The sequence below is a fragment of the Hyaena hyaena genome, unplaced genomic scaffold (genome assembly GCF_003009895.1).
Source record: "Hyaena hyaena isolate Hyena2069 unplaced genomic scaffold, ASM300989v1 scaffold_236, whole genome shotgun sequence".
In the NCBI taxonomy this organism is placed as follows: Eukaryota; Metazoa; Chordata; class Mammalia; order Carnivora; family Hyaenidae; genus Hyaena; species Hyaena hyaena.
In genome coordinates, this window is record NW_024080868.1 from 649,427 (window position 1) to 671,758 (window position 22,332).

The window sequence follows — 22,332 nt, forward strand, 5'->3', positions numbered from 1 at the left end:
CAGGGGCACCTGGGTGGCTCAGTTGGTTTAGCATCCGACTTCGGTATAGGTCACGATCTAGTGATTTGTTTTAGCCCGGAGCCTTCTTGGGATCCTCTGTCCCTCTCTCTCTCTGCCCCTTCCTTCCTTGTACTCTCTCTCAAAAATAAATAAAAGGAAAAGAATATTAAAAAAAAAAAAAAAGACCATTCATGGACTGGTACATTTCTCCCACCCCAAAAAGCTTAATTTTGTTCTTAAATCATCCATTTATTTGAGCTTCTTAAATTCAAGGACCAAGTCCACCCAAGGAAATATATGTTATTTTATAGATAACTAAAGGACAAAATTTTTAAGGCTCTGACAGCCTAATCTGCACTTCGCTTCTTCATAAATATCAACATGTCTTCCTCAAAGTTGGTACTTCATGTCTCCCTCCATGAGTCTTTAAATGGTCTTTATAGTCTTAATAGTCCTTAAAAACACATACATACAGAAATCTATATATGACTAATGTTATCTGAATTATTTAATTTGGAGATTTAGTCGTTAATTTTTCTCAAAGATACTTGACTGGTAAGCAACCAGGGAGATAGTCTCTTTACAGGTGAAAGTCTTAAATAGCAGAAGAATCCAAAGCCCTATTTACTCAAGACTTAAGGGCCAGGTATTAGAAGGTTACTCAGAGTAACCCTATGAGTATTTTGGTAGGGAAAGCCAAGGCCCAGGGGTTTTAAACTATGCAGCTGCTAAGTGGTAGAACCTGGGTCTAACCCAGGACGTCTGGCCCCAAGTTCCTCACACGTTACACTGATGGATCTCCTCTGAGAAGCCTCCTACTAGTTACAAATATGATCTATTACAAACATGCAGTGGCCCCTAAAAAGACATGTCCAAATTCTCACCCTCAAACCTGTGAATTTGTCCCTATTTAGGGAAAAGCTATTTGTGGTTGTAATTAAAGATCTTGAGTTGGGATCATCCTTGATTTAGGGAAGGCCCTAAATCGCCTAACAGATGTCCTTAGAAAGGCAAAGGGATATTTGAGACAAAGAGACACACAAAAGAGAAGGTAACGTGAATATGGAGGTGAAGAGTGGACTGACACACCTACAGGCCAGGAATGCCAAGGATTGCCAATGTCCACCAGAAGCCGGGAGAGGAGCACAGAACAAGTTCTCCCTCAGAGCTTCCGGAAGAAGCAAACCCTGTTGACTTCTTAATTTAGGGCTTCTGGCCTCAGGACTGTAAGAAAATGGGTTTCCATGGTTTGAAGTCACCTCGTTTTTGGTGTTTTGTTATGGTAGCCTTAGGAAACCAATATGACACCTCTATTTTGTACACCTTGATTGGTTTCAGTGGTTCCCCATAATTTGTCTCCCGCTGACATGATAAAGCTCCTAATCATAGATAACATCTTCCAATTTCAGGAAACTAATAGTTATTTTCTTAACTTCAGAGAATTTATTCTGATTCAAGAGGATATTTGCCCATATTTACATCAGGAGGTGAGACTAAACTCTGACCTAAGGAGATACAAGGACAGACCCTTTCCTTTATAAGTTGCTTTGATCTGATTTTAGAAATAAGGACCTGTGTGAGTCCTCCAGTCATCCCATGATCCTTTCATGATTAAACATTTAAACGTGATAGTCTCCTACCCTCTTCTTTTTCTTCCCTTTCTCTCAAAGGACTGTTTATCTCAACTCTACTCTCAGAAACTCAACTCTGGCTGCTGATGGGTCTCCGGACCGAATCCAATCACTTTGCTGTTCAGCCTCTGGGGGTATCTGACTGCATGCAGCAGAAACCTCTACCTTTTTCTGAACCTTTTCCCTCCCTACCTTTTGTTCCCATGACAACCTTGATCCTCAGGTCCACAGCTAATGTTTTCTGTATTGGGATGATCTGGATTTTTTTTTTTAAATGATGAAGTTCTTCTAAATTTTAGAATAACATTGGAATCTTTCCTGCTTGATCTTGTGGTTTCCCTTGCATTTAGGACAAAGACTTAGATGTTTTTGTTTTGTTTGTGAAACTCTTAAATATTTTGCCCTCTTATCTTCAATCTCCTTTCTTTTCACTTTTGGATAGCAAGCCCATATTTCTCATTTCTTTTTGAGTATTATTTGCTTTTTGATTCCTAACTTTCTCAAATATGCCAAATGCCCCTCTCCCTGACATCCAGCCATTCCAGTTTCCTATTTGTCCCTGAAGACAGCAGGTAAAACTTCTCCCTGGAGCTGCCCCTTTCCCCTCCAGGTCAGGTTTAAAATAATCTGGATAGGGGCACCTAGGTGGCTCAGTCGGTTAAGCGTCCGACTTTGGCTCAGGTCATGATCTCACGGTTTGTGGGTTTGAACCCCACGTCAGGCTCTGTGCTGATAGCTCAGTGCCTGGAGCCTGCTTCGGATTCTGTGTCTTCCTCTCTTTCTGACCCTTCCCTGCTCATCCTACCTCTCTCTCTTTCTCTCTCAGAAATAAACATTAAAAAAAATAATCTGGGTAAAAGAGTTTGTTGACCATCTTTGGAGCCTAGTATTGTACTTTTCTGCAAGATATTATATTTGATAATAAAATAATTAGGTTATTAAATTTGGCAAATTTTATTCCAAAGTGAGAATATTTTAAAGGAATTTAAGAAGTGCCACAAAACACTTTGAAAGGCTTGGGAGAGGGAATGACGGTGTGTAGTTTAATCACAAAAGCAACATAGGACACAGCAACCTCACAGCTCAAGACCAGGTCTCAAATCTAGTGTTGGCAGACTGGGCCAAAATGGAAGGATTCTAAAAACTTTTTTTAATGTTTATTTATTTTTCAGAGAGAGAGTGAGGCAAGGGATGAACAGGAAGGGGCAGAGAAAGAGACACAGAATCGGAAGCAGGCTCCAGGCTCTAAGCTGTCAGCACAGAGCCCGACGTGGGGGTCAAACCCACAAACTAAGATCATGACCTGAGCTGAAGTCAGACACTTAACTGACTGAGCCACCCAGGCGCCCCTGGTACTGTTCTAAAGTGAATGGTTCTACCTTGGTTTTACAGCAAAAATTTCTCTTTTCAGACACTTAAGTACAACTTTTCACAGCATTGGAATTGTTTTAAAGACAGTTGGTATCTTAATTATATCCTTCCACTGTTTAGGAATGAGCAGTTTTAAGGGGCAAGGAAGAAAAACATAATAGGGAGGAAAAATCTCTTTAGCATAGATTTAGTGAAGAAAAGATGTATCATGTTACAATAACAATGCAAACGTAGGTCTGCATTGTAGGCCATGCCATTTAAAATGTATCCATGTTTGGGGGCGCCTGGGTGGCTCAGTCCCTTAAGCGTCTGACTTCTCCCCATGCCATGATCTCAAGATTTGTGGGTTTGAGTCCCATGTGGGGCTGTCTGCTGACAGTTCCAGAAGCCTGGAGCTTGTTTCGGATTCTGTGTCTCTCTCTCTTTCTGTCTCTCCCACACTCATACTGCCTCTCTCTCTCAAAAATAAATAAACATAAAAAAATTTTTTAAAGCAATGTATCCATATTTTGGACCCCTGGGTGGCTCAATAGGTTAAGCATCCAACTCTTGATACCAGCTCAGGTCATGACTTCATAGTTCGTGAGTTCAAGCCCTGTCAGCAGAGTCTGCTCAGGATTCTCTCTGTCTCTCTCTGTCTGCGTCTCCACCACTCGTGTGTTTGCGCTCTCTCTCTCTCTCTCTCTCTCCTCCTCAAAATAAATAAATAGGCTTAAAAAATTAATAAAATGTATCCATGTTTCTTCAAATGATCAGAGAGTACACTCTGCCCCAATGCCCAAGACTCACAGATAAATTCCTTTATAAAGAAATGTTAGAGGTTTTTGAAAATATTTTCATAAAAGTATCCATCCAGTATCACATATACCAGAGTGATAAACATTTACCTTTGTTTTGTCCCAAGGTGTAAAAGCAAACCCCTCAAATGTCCAAGCTGCTGTTTGACAAGCAGTAGATGGAAGAAATTTTGCTTCTAGACTCAGGCCCCTCTGTAGAGAATAGTCAATGTAAACATTTCCAACTCAGATGGATAGTCCTTCTAACGTAGTTACAGAATTGCCCATTGTTCTCGTAAAATCTCCAGCAGGTTTTATAATGAATTGTTTTTGGAAAGGGATTGGGGCTGGAAAAGGGATCTGAGGCCCAAAAGGTGCCCTATTATTTTCTTTGATTACTTTCCCAAGCTAGGGCATTGTTAAAAAAATTGTCTAGATTGCCTTAGTCTATGTGTTCTGTTTTAAAGCTCTAGTAAAGTAAAAGGTTTCATAAAGGGGAACAAGCAGATATAGGACACCCAGGAAGCCTACAGTCTTCTGATTCATGGGTTTAGTCCCAGAAACTGTTCTGACCAAAAGCACAAAACTAATCTGGAAACACACACAAAGGATGTTATCATCATAAAGCAGGGATTAAAAATTAAAGCTCAAAAACATATACAAAGGGCCCCATGAACAGCTCCCCATCTGAATCTAGCTGATTCTCGTTCTTGCTGATGGGCTGCTTCCTTTACTGGGAGCTTGAAGAGAGAAATAAGAAGATACAGCTGGAAAGAGAGAGCGATCTAAAGCTATTATATATTCTTCAATACTTGTTAAGGTCTAATAAAGAATAGAAAGTCGTAAAAGAAACGTATACTAAGTCAAGAAAATGAGCTTCCATTTTAGCTCTATAACTTGGATTCTGGACTTAACACCAGCCCCCCAGAGAGAATGCAGGAACTTCCCCTTTCCATGGCACAAGAATCACATGACTAGGAGAGATTGTGGGGCTTGCAACATCTTTTTCAGTTTCTGAGAAAGCTCTGAGAAATGTACACCAGAAGACTGCCTGAGTCATCTTATGGCAAGTATATCCCTTGCACAAGAAAAAAATCTGCTAGTTTGTTTAGCTCTTCCAGTGATTCATGCAAGACAGCAAGAATGTAGAACCCTGGGGTGTCCAATACAAGGACAGATTTGTGTAGGGAGAAGTCTGGCTGGTGCCTCCTTATTCTCGTTTACCCTTTCCATCACTGGGCTTGCATGGCTATCGGCGATGATACTGCTTAACGATTCCAGGGTTCTCCGCAATATCCTGATACAAGTGTGCCAGGTGATCTTATCCTAATTATACAGGACAGGGAGAAATTTGCTTGGGTGGGTCTCAAAACGCTGGTAAAAGGAGTAACTTAAGGACCTACCCAATGGTAGCCCCATTCCACAAATGGTCGAGAATCTGTTTTCAGTGATACGGAGGATGGGACAAACATTTAACCTGCCATACCCTTGAAACATTTATCCTGACAGCTCTGTGAAATAAGAATAATAACAATGTGTCTATTTTATGGGTAAGTTAATGAACTCAGTAAAACAAAATCAGTCCCTAGTAAGTTGCTAGGCTCAAAATGAAACATGGTCTATGTTATCTTTTCTACTATAGATGCCGGTTGCTCTTCTTTCTTTTTTTTAAATCATACTGATTTTAACCTGTATTTTATAAGCCACTTTTAAAGTCATAATCCCACTGACTTTAACAGTTAATTTTTCAGAAACAGTAACATAAAATAGACACAGGAAACAAGAGTTAAGAAGAGTCCAGAACAAAACAACATAAACATCTTTGCTAGAGTGTCCAGTACTTTGTACTTGTCAGAAAATATGATCTCCTGTCCTTTGGAACTTTATGCCTGTCTCAGCTGAGGTACTGAATTAGCACCTGTGAAATATTAACCTCTAAGGCAGATCTCGGGGTCCAAGAGGGCAGCAAGCTGCCTCCATCATTATTTTCAAAGTAGCCTTTTGAGAGTAAGGTATGTTGCCAGAATGATACAGCAAAGACAGGCTGTTTCTGAAACCTGATGTCAAGCCTTTCTCCTTTAACTGCTTGGATGCCTATGCTTTTAGGAAGGCTTACTTTGCTCTGCAAAGGCCTAGTGTAATAGATGCTAAGATTTTTGCAGCTTGTGTAATTGGGGAAATGAGACTATGTTGATGGATAGTGAAAAGGAGTTGTTAGAAGATTTTCTTGTAAGTGCTGACGCTGCTATAGAGGCCTCAGTAACCAAACACACTTGAGTCAAGGAAATATACACGAGTTAGGCATTTACCAAGACCATTTTTTCATTGCTTTTAACCCTTGGGAAGGATGCTGTATGTAAGACATAGAGTACTGAACCGAGAAGCCTTTACCTTTCTTTGGAGCCAAGTCAGGCCAAGAGTTCCCCATACAGTTAATTGTGGGTAGAGGTGTGATGGCATAGCTGCTTTCAGACTTGTGGGTCTTAGACACTTTCACCATTTCTGGCCCTGTGGCTTGAGGCAACTTATCGAATACTCCCTTATGTAAGATGGGAATATTGTTTGCAGATTTGTTACAAGAAATCAGTAAGAACTTATGTAGACATCTCCGTGCCAACATACAGGAAGCACCATTAGCAAATGGTGGCCATACTTAAATCAACGCTACATCTTACAGACTATGTCCTGCATAATCTTAAGTTGTACCCAGCATTGCTTTTCTACAGCGAATGCTTACACAACTGTAGAACTAGGAACAACAAGTACACAGCTAGCACGTGCACACATTAGAGGGATGTAGTAGTCTCATTACCAAGGCTTAGGTGAAAAGGTGAGAGAGTATGTCAGTGGGAGGCTCACCCTTGTTCAACTCTGAGTTTTGAACCTACTTTGTGTCACCCAGAGATGCTGAGTCAAATCCAAACCTACATCATCACCAAAAGCAGTTTAGAAGGTCTACCTCCCATCACCTGGGGAATGTTTACTGGGGAGCTCTTAAAAAGATGTCCAAACTGTTCCCAGATTGATTAAATCCAAATCTCTGGGGAAGGAGACACAGGCCCCAATATATTTTAAAGATTCCCAGATAATTCTAATGTACTGACAAGCTTGATTTCCAGTCATCTACATCCATGACCTTATGTCTCCTTAAAGAAATACCATGTGGTTAGTTTTGAGCTGGAAGAAACCTAGGGAATAATTTGGTCACACCCTTTTATTATTAAAGATTAGGGAACTGAGGTCAAGAGAGAATGCATAACTCGTCTATTGTTAAACAGCTGGTTGGGATAGAGCTGGTACCAGGAGAAATCTAGATCCTAACGTGAGGCTGTACTGTCCTATTCCTAGAGATTGTATGTGTCAGGTATTGTTTAAGTATTTTTTAAGACTGTCCAAAACTCATTACACACAGATGGAACCAAAAATACTTTCCATTTGGTAGATATATCAAGTAAAGAACAGGAAGACAGCTTAGCAGAATAGTTTTGAACATAGGATTTCATGTATGTTTTCTGAACCAAAAACAAAAAAGGATTCTATGTGATCTAATTATACATTACTATTGTATTCTTTTTTCTTTTCTTTTCTTTCTTTTTTTTTTTTTTTTTTTTAACCTACGTAGCTGGAGTCCTCTTTGGTCAAACTGGCTTATTAATGTTAACTTGGCTGCTTGGAAGAAAGTATTTGGCAAGGTTTGAGATGCAACTCACAGATCAAAGGATTCAGATTTATTTCAGTACATTGTCTACTATTCAATGTGTGGCCTTTTCATGTTTTTCTTTTTTGAAAAAATCATGATAGGAAGTTTGACTTCTTAAGTTGGAGACTTTCAATATTTTTGACTCATTATGACCTCTCCTAAGTTTTGTACCCACCACACCCTTTTTGTTTTTAAAATAAGTTTTTATTAGGAATATCTTCTACTAGAGCCTAAAAACTAGTCATCAAAATAGTGTTTAGGAGAGTTTAAGCTTAAAACAGAGCTTCATGCTACCCAGATGAGGGCCATTTTCTAGACTAGGAATGTCTAAAATTGTTCACAAGTTGAACTGAAGTATCAAGTTTATGCTCAACTTTACAATCATATTACTCAGTTGTTTCAGCACAATGACTCTTCAGTTTGAATGCTTAACTCTCCAGAGTTAGACAGAGAAGAAAATGTAAATTCATAATCAAGATACTCTTGCCTTTGGAAAAGCTGGCCATTGAACTATCACTGAGTCTAGAACTTTCCTTTACACTTATTGAGACTCTCAGAAAGAATGTAGTGTTGAGTATCCCTGTGGCCTTTTGACCATGTGGAATTCTTGGGCACATGGACAAATGAAGATTGGAATTGGATTAATTGACATTAGAGTGTATGCCCATCTCAAATTTAACATCCCAGCTAATCATTCCACACTAGTTCCTGAACATGACCTCCTCTAGTTTAGACCAAACAGAGAAGAAAAACGGGAATCCGACTTTATCGTTTCACTCACTTCTACAGAGGGAAGGAAGTAACACTGAAACTTTGGAGGTTTGAAGATCATGTTTCTGTCATTAATTTACATTGGTGGCATTGGATCATTTGGGTTATGCTCTGCCATGGTACCTCTGATACTAGTGACTATCTGGATGTGGCTCAACTAGCCATGGTACGTGTGCTTATATATCTCGGGTGAGCTGGGCAATGCAATGTAGCAGACACACCTGGACATGGAAAAGAGAGTGAAGGGTTTCTGGTCTAGTGAACAATGTACTTCAACCCAGATTTATCAGAGCTCTCCATATGGAGGTTACTGGGCCCTGATTCCTCTAATGATTTGGTATTTATTTCCTTATCTTCTACTGTTCCATTTGTGCTTATACCTCAAGAGCCATGTGGGGAGGAGAGATTGGCAAGGTGATGACTGCATCCTTGATCAAGTTTATAATACTAAGCACCATCATGAACCGCCTTATTAGCTGCTGCTTTTTCTATAAGAAAGATAACAAGTCATCTATGGAATCAGCTATGAGTGATTCCCATTAATTCTGAGGAAAGGCTATTAGGAATTCATTGTTTTGGGAGAGAGAATAATATGGCTTTCTGTGGGGTGGAAGGGCCATACGCCTTGCACTTTAGTCTCAAACGTAACTGGCAATCTGGTGGGTAAATTTGTATAGCAAGCCAAGACATTTCTGGGAAATGGCCAATGGACTGAAGTGGTCAACATGGGGCAGATGTGTGTGCAGGCGGTTGGAATGTAGGGTAAAGTCTTAATGCCTGAGGAATGGCTATTCAGTAAGAAGTTTACACCAAAGACCTGGGCTGAAATGTAAGGGTTCCCATCTAAGCCAGTCAGGAAGATACTTCCGTGCTTTGGGCAGCCTCACTGGTCCAGTGGCCAGTGGGCATGCAGAGAGCACTATGTGGGATGTGGTGGAATTCTGCTGAGCACTTCCCTCAGCCGCTCACACTGAAACACTCCTGCAGCGCCAGTCATGGCAGCACCTGCTTCAGTCACTGAGAGCTCACGTTAGTGGAGAAAACCCAGCATATTGTAGTGGTGGCAGAGTAGCCTGCACCAAGGCGCAGTCATAAGGCAGGGGCGCTACACTCAGTGACAATGACAGCAGGGGCCCTTGCACAGTTTGCTTTTTCTAGTTAAGAAGTGGTAGTAACCAGAATGTATGCCAAAAAATGCATGTGGAAGGAATAAGGTTTTTAAAAGCTGAAGTGTTGATAGATTACTGGAATGGGCAAATGGAGTCAGTCAGTTTTAAAATCTGAATTGAGAAGAACTCTATTGTGTACTATTACACAGTATTTCATTCTGCTTTCCTCTCATCCTAAACGCAAGGTAAGAGAGTGTTCTAAAGAATGAAGAGTTTACATGAACGATTTTAGGGTTTTAAATTAAAAAAAAAATAACACTAACATGGAAGCCTCTAGAAATTTTCTATTGCAGGGCCTGTGGGGCAGTGATTTAAAGAGAAGCAGTATGGAACTGGTACAAAAGCATAGCCAATCTATGGCTTTTACTTTCAATTTGGCATTTAAATGTATAGAGGATATTATGCTTGACCCTTGAAGGAAAAGGTAGTCAAAAAGCTAATGAAGCAGGGTGAGGGTAAAGGACTGTCACTGTACCATTTGATTCCTAAGCCAATACACTGACACTATTCATACTTTTTCCAACAGTCTTTCCTCAGATATATATACTCACCCAAAACTAACCAGCAAATATTTCATTCTTTTCATGCCTATTCTTCCCAAGTTAGGGTAGCTACCCAACAAACTCCTCTTTCTTATTCCATGCTCACTTTAAACTAAATCATATAAATGAATCTTAACTTTGTATCCTCGAACACACAGTATCAAGTTGTGTTTTCTTGTTCCTATATGAAATAATTCTGAACTAAGTCAAAGTGGATGTGCAGCATACCTAGCATGTGGACTTTAGGATACAATAGTATATTCGTTTGGGCCCTTCACCTATGATGCCTTCACCTATGATACATATAAATCTTAATTGTTACACACAGTCCACTTTCTACTCCAGTCCATTACAACAGTCATCTTGAAAGTCTATGTTGGATGTTAGAAGGGTTAAAGAAAGCGTGTTACTTAGGATCATCTGCATTTTAAACATAAGTAAGAACGAAGAGCCACATACACTAGTAGAATTACTTTATGCTATACTACTGCAGAGCACTTTAAAAGCAAGCAGGTAATCTTAAACTTTTCCTCTTCCAGAAACTGGTACAAGAAACACTGCCTGATATTTGGTTTCTTCTTTAATAGCCTGGCTGAATTATATTAAATCCCAATATGGTTTTCCTTTCCAGGCAGAGACCCACATTTATATAATCCTCAAAGCCATTGCTTGAGTGTTTCTATACCTTTCTGCAACTCATGTTTCAGAGACAAGCTGTGTTTTGAAGGGTTTAAAGGAGAGACTCCAGCCGCCTTATAACATCAGCACAGAGGAGTAAAACTGCAGTGTGTGTAGTAATTGTATACAGAAAGGCAGAACTTCTTTTTCTGTGTCTATACAGAGACCAAAACCATGAAAAAAAAAGCCCTTCTAGTTATGTAGACACAACACAAGATCAGTTTATCTTAACCTAATATGTTATCTCTTGGTTCTAGGTGGTCTTGTCAGTAGAATATCTCCTTTGTTTTAGTGTCCAATCTCCCCTTAGAGTTGGCATTAACCTTCCAGGAGAGACTTGCCATTGGCTCACACTTCCACATCTGATATGATCTTCTCTAGCTGGGCAAGATAGCCACAGCCAACAGGGCACTGAGCTTCATTTCTAAGAATGATGGTGGCCCTGCTAACCCTCATGGTTAAGAATATATATTTTCATATTTTTAATTTTTTTAATGTTTAGTTATTTTTTTGAGAGAGAGAGAGACAGAGCACAAGCCAGGGAGGGGCAGAAAGAGACAGAGACAAAGCAGGCTCCAGGCTCTGAGCTGTCAGCACAGAGCCCAATGCAGGCCTCGAACGCATGGGTCATGAGAACATGACCTGAGCCGAAGTCTGACGCTTAACCGGCTGAGCCACTCAGGCACTCCTGTTTTACTTTTGATCTAGTTATGATTCTACAAGATTGAAAAAAATAGTGTCTTAACTTTATATTTTTGTGAAGTAATAGTAAATGTAATATGCTGCTTCTTATAAACCTATACTGCTAGTCTGATAAACAACTCAATGTGGATATTTTAAAAGGAAATAAATGAACTAACTAAACAAATCATTAATCCATATGGTTCCAAAGGAATTGCTACTTCCCCAAAAGGGCTTAACTTATTTAAAATGATAAAGTTATATACTACAACAATCTAGTTCCGTTGGTTTTCTAGACTATAAAGACTCATTTATTGGATCTATGTCTGTGCCCTTTAAAATCTGTTATTCAAAATCATCTCCAGCTGCAGACAGCTTTTGTGTGAATCTAATGCTGGGTAACCCTTTACTGCTTCCATGTTAGATATAAATGTTTTAAGTTAGTAACGAGATTACAATTGCTTAACAGTTGTGCTAAAATTTTTGAAGTATATTATGTTTTCTATTTATCAGAGCTTTGGCTCAAAATTGTGTCAAGTATTTTTCCTTTGCATTAAGTTATTACTTATAAACCTGCCTAGCACTCAGCGACACATGTATCTTAATGGGCAGGCCTTTGCTTTAAAAACAAGAAGTTGGTAAAAAACAAAAACAAAAACAAAAACAAAAACAAAACCCAAAAAAACAAAAAAACAAAAACTGACTTACCACAGGGGCCTTTTCCAGAATAAGCAGATGGAATGAGAGTTCATCCTTCTTCCAGGCCTCTTAAATGCATACCATTCCCACTGGCTTTTTTAAAGACAATAAAACATGATGGTGCCATGTGGGTCTATAGTTTAGCATAAGATGAACTAGTAGCGATTGCTGCTTATCATGTGCCACTTTGCTGAGCTTCTGCTGAGACCTCCTGGCCCATTATGATATATTCATATCTTTATTGAACTACAAAAAGGTTTCTGGTTAGCCTACACAGGAATGTCAACATCAATGACTCACTATAAAGGGAGTTTTCCTGGTTCATAAGAAATGTACTATTTAAGCAACATGTTTCATTAACTTTTAGAGCAATCTTGTCTAGTCTCTGAACTAGTAATGACCTGTTGCAAAATTCTGTGCCTGCTAAGTAATTGACACTTAAATACTTATGGAAAACATGGGCTGGATATAGGTGATTAGATAAGTGTTCCATGTGTAACCTCTCTTTATGATCCCTATTATGGTCATTAAATAAATGTAACTTGAGCTAGTCCTTGAAGTTTAGACAGATGTATGGTGGAATCTGCTATTTTCTAGTCTTATAATGTAGGTATTTTTTAGCATCACAGAATGTAATTAGATCATTCGTTTCCTTAGCTGAACTCTATAGCCCTATGCAAAGACAAGTCTTCTATGTAAGCCACTATTAAGTTCCTAATCCAATCTTTATTAAAAAGACTCAATATTGTAGACAAGGAGGTTAAAACAAATCCCCAAAAAACTAATGATCAAGCCCTTCTATTCCCCATAGATCCCTTCTAGTATGGCAAAAGCTGAAATTAGGAATGTTTATAGCTATAATTTTATTTTTTTAAAAATCTAGGATGTACTCCTTAACGATCTATAGAAACATGTAGATAATGAGTTTCACCAAAGAATATAGTAAGAGAAACATTAAGGGACTAAGTTTCCTTAGTAGAAAGTTCTACTCTTAGGGCTAATTATTAGAAATGGATGTGATTAAAATTTCTTTCTGAGGGTCGATCTCTCCAGTGTTGAGATTTTCTACCCAAAGTTTCATTCTACATTTGCACCTCCATTTAAGAAATATCCTTAAAAGGTTTAAAAAATTACCTTAAAAGGAATATAAAAGCTTTCAAATACTGACAGCTTTAATTTTTTTTTAAATTATTATTCTTTTGTTTGTTTGTTCAGAGCATATGGGGTTTGGTAACTATCTCTGCTCAAAACCACTACAATTCAGAGACAGAAAACAAAGTTTACCCCTGAGTGCAGGCTAATTCATGTAATAAATCTATGCTCCATACCATGTGCCAGGTACTCTTCTAGAGCTTGGGATATGTCAGTGAGCAAAATAAGAATCTATTCTTTACCCTCTAGCAGGGAAACACATAAATGGATTATAGTCTTTTAGAAGGTGATAAGTGTCCTGGAAAAGAGAGAGCAGAGTGGATAGAAAGGAGTGGATCAGTGGCGGCTTATACAGGTTTCTTAGAGACACAGAAGATATAATGCCATATTTTTATAAGTTAAGTTTATTGGATGTTTATTATATGCCAGCTGTGATGCTAAGACTCTCTTGTTTAGTGCTATGGGGGAAGGATCATCATCCCTACTTGATAGGGGAGAAGGTGAAGTGCAAAAGTAACAGGGCACCTGGGTGGCTCAGGTCATGATCTCACCAGTTCAAGAGTTCGAGCCCAGCATGGGGCGCTCTGCTGTCAACAGGCAGAGCCCACTCCAGATCCTCCATCTCCCTCTCTCTAACCCTCCCCCACCAGCATGCTCTATTTCTCTCTCTCTCGAAAATAAACATTAAAAAAAAGTCAGTGAACCTACAAAAAGCCCCACAAGTTTATGCTCTCAATATATATACTCTCAACTTCTTTTGTTTTAGAATTATACAAGAAAAGGAATTAAACTGGTTCTTCAGATTGGAGGTGTGAATGATCCAGAAAACACTTTCAGGAAAGAGAAATTGATAGCAGTGAGCAAAGGATATTTAGGTCAGGTTCGTTAGAATACAGGACCCTCGCCGGCTGATAGGAGGGGAAAAGGTTGAAAGGTGGGTCAAACTGGAGTAGAATGAATTTTCAGGAATGTATTTTGTCTAGACGGTACTGGAAAGACTTTGAGGCTTAGAGCAATGGTATGGAGGTTCGGGAGGTGACAAATCTGGATATGGAGTCATGGCATTAAAGAGTGACCCAGCTTTGTAGTGTGATCGCTACATGAACTTGCCACATTGAGTGATTCAACACTGCCAGGGTTTTTTTTTCTTCATTTACATACTTGGCTACTATTTTGGAAACAAAGCCTTTTAATTGAAAGGTTAAGGTCTAACAGTCTCAAATGTCAGATCCAAGGTTATCCCATCTTGCCAAGCTATCATGCACAGTGACCCTCAAACTTCAAATAAACCAAATCTCCTAAAGGTGGCTTTTAAAAAAAGAATCAAAGGCCATTTTGTCTTACAGCCTTCATTCTAAGATCTATTTTATCCTAAAAATAGAATTCCCATAATGTCAGTTTGTTAAAAGCTTATATAAGTGAATGGGCATTTTGAAATGTGAGCACCTAAGGAATATCCTTTATAAAAGGCAGCTATTGACTCACAGTCACATCATTAGAGCTCCTGGTTTGAAGCAGAATATATGACATTTTCCCATTTTATATATGTGTACCACATAACTTGAGAAGCCTAGAAAGGTCAATACTAAGGAAATGCTGGTTAAGAAGGGGCAAGTAGAATGAGAAACAGATTGCTTCTTATGCATTTAGAATAGTGAAATCAAGGTGACACGTGCCTTACTGCATTTTTAAAATGAAATTCCGTAGAGACGAGCTAATTTGTCAGATAGCAATATTTATAGTGTAGATAAATCCAGAGTCTACCTCAGGCTAGAGATAGAATCATGAGTGCTCGCTAGAAGTCACATGAAATTAAACTCAAAAGCTAAGAGAAACTACAAAGTGAATATGCACACGTCTGAAGCATATAGCATCCTGCCCACCACTATTGACTTGGACGTCATTCATTGATACTCAGTTATACAAAGCTATCGAGAAAAATTCCCGATGCATTAAAAAGTGAACAGTAAGTTTTGAATCAAATAGTCTCTAGGGTTTAAAAAAAATCTTTTATGATGGGATTTTAAAACTTGATCAGTATATGGTCTATTGTTGGTTTTTAGACAGGTTTTCCTTGGACCCAGTAGGGTCCATGCAACAGCAACTAATTGGCAACCCAGTTTAAGCATTTTAAAGAGCCTAATGGACATCACATCTTTACCTACATTACAGCAGCATATGCTAATTAAAAAACTCAGTTTCTTTTGATTTTGGCAGGAATTGTGTAAGTCAAAGGGATAATGTTAATTATCCAGCACTGAGCCAAACGTTTCATCTATTTTCTCAAGTTTTATTAGTTTTTTTTTAGGAAATAGTTTCATGGCTATCTTAAAAAGAAGAAACAGAAGGAGAATAAGAAGCTGTCCTTGGGTGAAGTTATCAGGTTGAAAGCTATTCACCACTACAATAACTATTGGCCAGGTGATTACACCCATTGGGTCAGATCCATAATGAGACATGATGAATACTCCATTGGTAGAAGTTAACCCAAGGACTTGAAAAGACCACACCATCTGGAGAATTTCAGTAACAACTTGCCTGCCTTTCTCAGGCCCTGAGCAGATATAAACTAGAGGAACATATGGATGCTGCTCATTACAAATAACCTTAAAATTGAAAAAAAAAAAAAAAAAAAAGACACAGAACTGTTTTACTTATACCAATAGATGAGAAGGCAAGCTGAAGTTTCTCATTTTGTTTACTCTATAATAATTTACAATCAATATCGCAAATGAGAGGACCTTGCCATTCGTTCACCTGGCCATCTGGTTATTGATTACTGAATACCTACTGGGTGTCAAGCGCTGTGCTGTGCTATACAGATACTGATGAAACAGCTGTGTCTCTGTTCTCAAGGGGCTTACAATATAGGCAGGGGAGTGAAATCAAGCAAGGATTAGTAAACAGCTGGTGCTAATTTACTTATTTTTATTCTTCAAATTTTTCTTTAAATTCTAGTTATTGAACATATAGTGTAATATTGTTTTCCAGAGTAGAATTTAGGGATCCATCACTTACATATAATACCGAGTGCTCAGTAGGACAAGTGCCCTCCTTATTATCCACCACCCATTTGGCTCATCCCCACCCCCTTCTGTCCATCAATCCGCAGTTTGCTCTCTATCTGGTGCTAAGGTTTTTAGAGGAAATGCTTCTGATGAAGGTAGAAAGTCCCATTGCCATTAATAATGTTTAAAAAGAGCAAAATTAGTTCTACTTCAAGGAATCCCATATAAATTGCTTTCTTATTTATATCAACCATGGAAAGATGCAAATTTTGTCTTAAGGGTTTAATTGTCCTCTTCAACAGACAGTTTTAAAATTATGACATTTTCTTAAACCACTAGTAGATGGAGGGTATTTACACTCAATGTTTGAGTCTCCTATAACCATATTACAATCCGGAAGAGCATCTGTGTGATGGAGACAGTGGGAGGAAAGAATCTTGGATACACTAGGTTATTAAAGAAGGTCAGGGAGTGCCTAGGTGGCTCAGTCCATTAAACATGTGACTCTTGATTTCAGTTCAGGTCATGACCTCACAGTTCATGGGTTCAAGCCCCAAGTCAGGGGTTGACAGCACAGCAGAGCCTGCTTGGGATTCTCTCTCCTCTCTCTGCCCCTCCCCTGCTTGTATATGCAAACTTTCACTCTTTCTCTGTCTCTCTCGTGCTCTCTCTCTCTCAAATAAATAAGTAAACTTAAAAAAAAATGAATGTCAGCAATGTTTCCTGAAAAGTTATCCAAATTTCTGAATCAACATTATTTTCATCAACACCAGAAAGAAATGCTACGCTCACTTGGCATTCAGCTTTGTCATTCAGAAAAGCAAGCAATTCAGGAATGACATGAGCCTCTGTATTCTAGAATCAAACTCCTAATTATCAGATTTTCTGAGTACAATGGTGTCACTTTCAGAGCAGGCAAAACTACTGAATTACAAATTTAATGAAGCAATATTATGAAAGTATAACCAGAGTCACCCCCCAAAATAGCTTTGGTTATTTAAGTGGCAGAGTCTGGTTACAAGAGCACTGTAAAGGGAGTATCTGATAGCACCTGGACAATGTCAGTCTTTAAAAAAACTGGACTTTATAATTGGTGCAAATGGTGTGCCCTTAAGCAACTGTTGGCTGCATGAAGTGTAAGGGTCTAAATCCTAAAACAAAACAGTTTCCTCCATTGTTTCTATTAAACAGTTGTCATATAGAAAGGTGACATTTGTATCTCTGTATACTCTCTGGAAACAGAGCTACAGAATTCATTTGGTACTTGGATTTACCTACCAGATCCATTGACAGTAGCATCTATAGTTTAGAATGAAGATAAGATTTATCTTGGACTGTTCACATGTCTACCGAATCAGGCAAACTTTCGGCCCTCTATTTTCTATAACTACCCTTTATGTCCATACGCCTCCACCCTCCCCATCAAAAATTTTTTTAAATTATTTTCAGTATTTCTCCTTACTCTTGCCTCATCACCACCCCAAGTTCCCGTTTCCAAAAAAGCTATACTTCCTTATATCACGTATCTTTTCCCTCACAATTAGCCAACTCATATTACAGTGTTATTTTGCTATTTTCTATACACATAACATAGGTACTTTTTAATAGATTTAGAATACTTGAAGTAAAGAAACTCTTTGTGGAATGAATTTTTCCTTCACTTTCTCAAAAGGGTCCCATGAGAATCTACGTTGTAAGGGACTAGTTGTAACTGACCTACTTTAATGGCTGAATTCTTGTGGTAATACGTTATTAGACGTCATGGCCTTCCTGATTTTGTACTAATCAGGTCTATCTATCTATCTATCTATCTATCTATCATCTATCTATATTTAGAGAGACAGAGACAGAGACTTGTTCCTTGAAGAGCTAATCCTTTCCATTTGCCCTGGACAGAGAGGCGTGCACACACACACACACACACACACACACACACACACACACACTGTGCCTTCCTGTGTTGCCTTCTTCACCTGTAATACTTACTGCCTTCACCTGTGTCAATTTCTGCCTGTCATTCAAAGTCCACTCAAGGTGTGTTGCCTTAGGGGAGTCTTCCCTGACCTCTCACCGGCAGACCACTTTTATACACTTGCCGCGACCTACTGTTGCCCTCTGATTCATGTAGAATTCTTTCCCCAACTCAATGAAATTCTGAGGTCAGCTCCTACTTTTTGAGGCCCCATATAGTCTGACTAAGAGCAGTGCACTTAAAACATCAGGGGTAATATATATCTTCCATTTGCTCCTTAATATTCAATTTGGCGAACCTTTTCTCTACTTTGCTGATTTTTCGTGAAATATAGGCTTTTCTTTAGCCGCTAAACAATCTCTGTGCAAATTCATTCCGCCAACATAGCTAGGTTACTTCATCTGAGTCAGCATTTTCTTTTCCTGATTTAACAAGATCTAGTGCATAACAAATATAGAGTTAAGTTCTTGTCCTTATATCTATGTCTCAGCACAATCTATCTCTCCTTTCCTAATCCATCAGTTCCCTGTCTGCCATCTGTACTTTCTCTTGGTCACACTGGCCAGTCTGTATCTCTGGACATAACACCTGCACAATTTGTTTACGTGCTTCTGTCGAAAATGCTTTTTTTTCTATCTGACTTCTACCATTCCTTTAAAAGCCAAGTCCATTATCACACAGGTGGCCTTTTCTTTCTCGGGGTCCTACCTGTGTCACTTAATTGTAATAAAACCATAGGTTAGTTGAGTAGATGCCATTTTTTCCCTAAATTTCTTACAGGCAGCCACTGTTGGCATTTATGTGTGTGCTAGCAGGTGTTGGGTAAATATTATCATCGAACTTTCAATGACAGCCAACTTTTGGTCACTGAGAAAGTTAGACAAGCTAAATAAATCAGAAATCCCAAAGAGCAAGTTAGCAGGCAGTTAATCAAGCATCTGTGCATCAGGGTACCCTTCAGAAGGCAGCCTGGACACTGAATAAAATGACCTTTTCAGGTCAAGTCTGTGAATGTTTCTAAAAATCTTCAGTTACAGCTGTATCTCGGTCCACGCAGAAATTGGTATGAAATCTCATCATCAACCAGCTGTGCAGAGAAGAGCCTATTCTATCAGTTACATATTTGTTTTGTACTTCAAAAATAGGATTGCAATTAAGATGTTTAGCTTTAGAAGCAAAGGTTAAAAAAAAAAAAAACCCAAACACAAAACTGGAAATACCACCACCACCACCACCACCCAGTGTTAATGTAATTAAGGCACATCTGAGACTTTCTTTTAAAGATAAAGCATTTGAGCAACTACTATGTGTGCCATTCCCACTCTGACCTTCTGATCTAGAGGTCAGTTATATGTTTCTCATCTGGATTAACATTGTGCCCCAAAGCCCAATTCTTCATATAGCTCAGCATTCTTCATATAACTGTCCTAGCCCGCTGACAAATGTTCAAGCACATGAAAAAGAGATAAATGATAATAAAAAGCACTTTAGCATCTGTGTTACATATTCCAGAAGATTAAAACAGGCCTTGGGCCCCTAATAGGACACATAAAGTATGAAAAATCAGTGAGGTCATTTGTGTGAAATGTTTTGAACAAGGAGGGCAGCTCTATCCAATATGGACACATTTAGTGGATAGAAACCACACATCACTTTCCAGTTCTCTGAGTATGGCTGAGCTCTAGACCTCAGGAGGACTGAATGGTCTGAAAGGTCCTGCCTTTCAAGTGGTCAAGTGGTACCTTAGGAGTTAATATTTGTGTGCATATACTGGTCTCTGAAACATTGCCACAATCTCCTGTTGACCCTCACATTTAATAGTTTCAAGGTGTGCAAGAAAGAAGATCTTCTAATTTTCAGCGGAAATGTATTCGTCTCTAGATTTTAGCTTGCTTACAGGTCACAAAAAATGAAAGCCAGAACATTTTCCAAATATCAGCTTAGTTGTCATACAGAGAATTATGGTTCTGGAGCAGGGGTATTTCTGAAGCAATGGCTCTGAGAAAGTATTTTTTTTATGAGTTCACCACTAACTTTAACATTGCGGTAACCTGTTTTACTGATGGAGAAAATGAAGCTCAGACATTGTATCTCTTAAGTGGCAAAGCGAGTGGTGGACATGGTCGTTTACCGTTCATAATCCAAGCTCTTACCCTCTAACCAAGTGCCACCTCTTCGGAACCAGAGTTCCAACTCTCTAATTTTAGATCACACCCTTGCATTTTTCAGTCTAAGATGTGATCTCTGCTAAACATCGGTCTCTGATTAACATCTGTTATTCTTAGGGCTGTTCTGCAAGGTGGGTGAGGCAGCTTAAGGGTCAGCGACATTGAACAGCATGGCTGAGAAATGGTGCCATTCCAATGCAGGTCCAGAGTCTATGTTCTTTGCTTCACGTGATGTAGACTTTCTTCTAGATTTCCACTCCCGTGGAGTTCTTCCATTGCCAGGCTAGCAACATGATTAACATACTAGGTACTTACTCATCAAGATTCAAATCATAAAGACTCCTGCTTGAGTCCTGGCTCTCCCCTTTAAAGATATGACCTAGGACAAGCTGATATGTACTGATCATATTTGAGCTAAGAAATGGAGATCTTTTTCTATGTTATTTGAAGTGAAAGTTAAATGGGAGAATGGAATGGTACTTTATAAACCATAAAGCTCTATAAAAACTAAGTGCAGTAGATTCATTTACCAATTGGAGAGGACTTCATCTGCACTCTGGACACTGCATGAAAAACAAAATAAAAAGTTTTATGGGTTAGGGAAAACCATCTGGTCCAAGGGTAATGATCTAGTTTACTAGAATCTTTTTTAAAAGAAGTAACTGGGACAGTTTCCTAATAAAGGGAGATTAACTATGCCCTTAAAAAAAAACCCAAAAGTGGGGAAAGGATTTGGAGGTGAGGTGGTAATATAAAACTATGGAGTACATCGGTTTTCCTAGGATCAAGAAAGCAATAATTGAGATAGTAGGAAAAATGTCAAGGTCTGTCCTTTTTCATCTTTTTGCGTCCTAAGATTCGGTTAAGCTGGGCTATGTTTATATGCTTTGCTTATTATTTCCATGACTGCAGGAATCCAAATACTTTGCTATGCTTTCCACTGAACAACTGAATTATAAAATTAATGAATTGTGAGTTACTCAGATCACGCAGAGGGCTGGTTGAAATATCACCTGATGAAACCTACTGCTAGAGTTGGGCTCAGTGGATCTGGGATGGAGACCAAGAATTTGCATTTCTAACAAGCTCCCAGATGATGCCCATGTTGAAGTGGGGACCACACTTTGAGAACTACTATCTTAGAGAATTCTCTCTAGCTGTGAAATACACACCAAGGTAACTAAGGTCCAATCTTGAAAGACTCAATGAATTTTACTTTTTAAATGAAAGCTTATGGGTTTCCTCTATCACGTAGAGATCTAAGTCTGTTTCAAAGTAACAGACTCTTTGCATCACATTGCTAGAGAGAGACACGGTAGCTTTAGCTTTTTACTCAGAGAAACTGTTAAACCACATATCCCTCACCCAAACTTCTTCCAGGTTGAACAGTGTTTTAAAATTCTCTTCCCTGACTGTTAGTTCCTATGCCACCTGCTTCCTTACTTTGTGGTTACCTAAAAATCTAAGCAACAGCCCTCATGCTTCCTCATTCTGCCTTCTGGTAACTTGCTTACAGCTGACCACTCTGCTTGCTCAAGTCATTCAGAATTCTCACTAGTGTAAGGCAGTTAAAGGTCACTCACCTCAGTTAACTCATATAGATTATGGTAGCAGAGAAAAATTGCCAAGCTTTTTCAGTACTGAGCCAACAGCTAGCTCCTATGTTCCTGAAATTTCGTAAGCCTTACTGTTTGGCTACCTTGATGATGTAAGAATTACTTAAGAGTTAGACAATTAAGTGGTAAGATTAAAATAAGTTTAGAAGAGGAAAAGGGTGAGGTAGGTAGACAGGAGGCTCTACCTCAATAAAAAAGCAACTTCCATTATTAGACCAGGAAGCAATTTGTTCAGCTTTTGCTTGCCCCAGAGTGGCGGGCTTCCTTCCAGGGCAGGAGAAGGATGCGGGAAGGGGAGTAACCATGGCAACCTGCCCAACTATGTGGACAAGGATAGGATGGGGCCGCACACACTTGGAAGACTTTATTTCTAGCCTAGTCACTCAGTTTAGTATGAG

At 39.0% G+C, this 22,332-nt stretch overlaps 1 protein-coding gene across 4 annotated transcripts in view; it reads right to left on the minus strand.

The window, feature by feature from the left end:
- The window catches only part of DAB2 (DAB adaptor protein 2), a 49,471-nt gene that overhangs the window by 23,107 nt on the left and 4,032 nt on the right, over positions 1-22,332 (minus strand). Inside the window, exon 2 of one of the 4 annotated variants that reach the window (XM_039244273.1) lies at positions 3,890-3,991. The exons of the other annotated variants lie outside the window; for them this stretch is intronic. The gene's annotated coding sequence lies outside the window, so the exon portion shown is untranslated. The remainder of the gene's footprint in view (positions 1-3,889; positions 3,992-22,332) is intronic. 4 annotated transcript variants of the gene reach the window in all.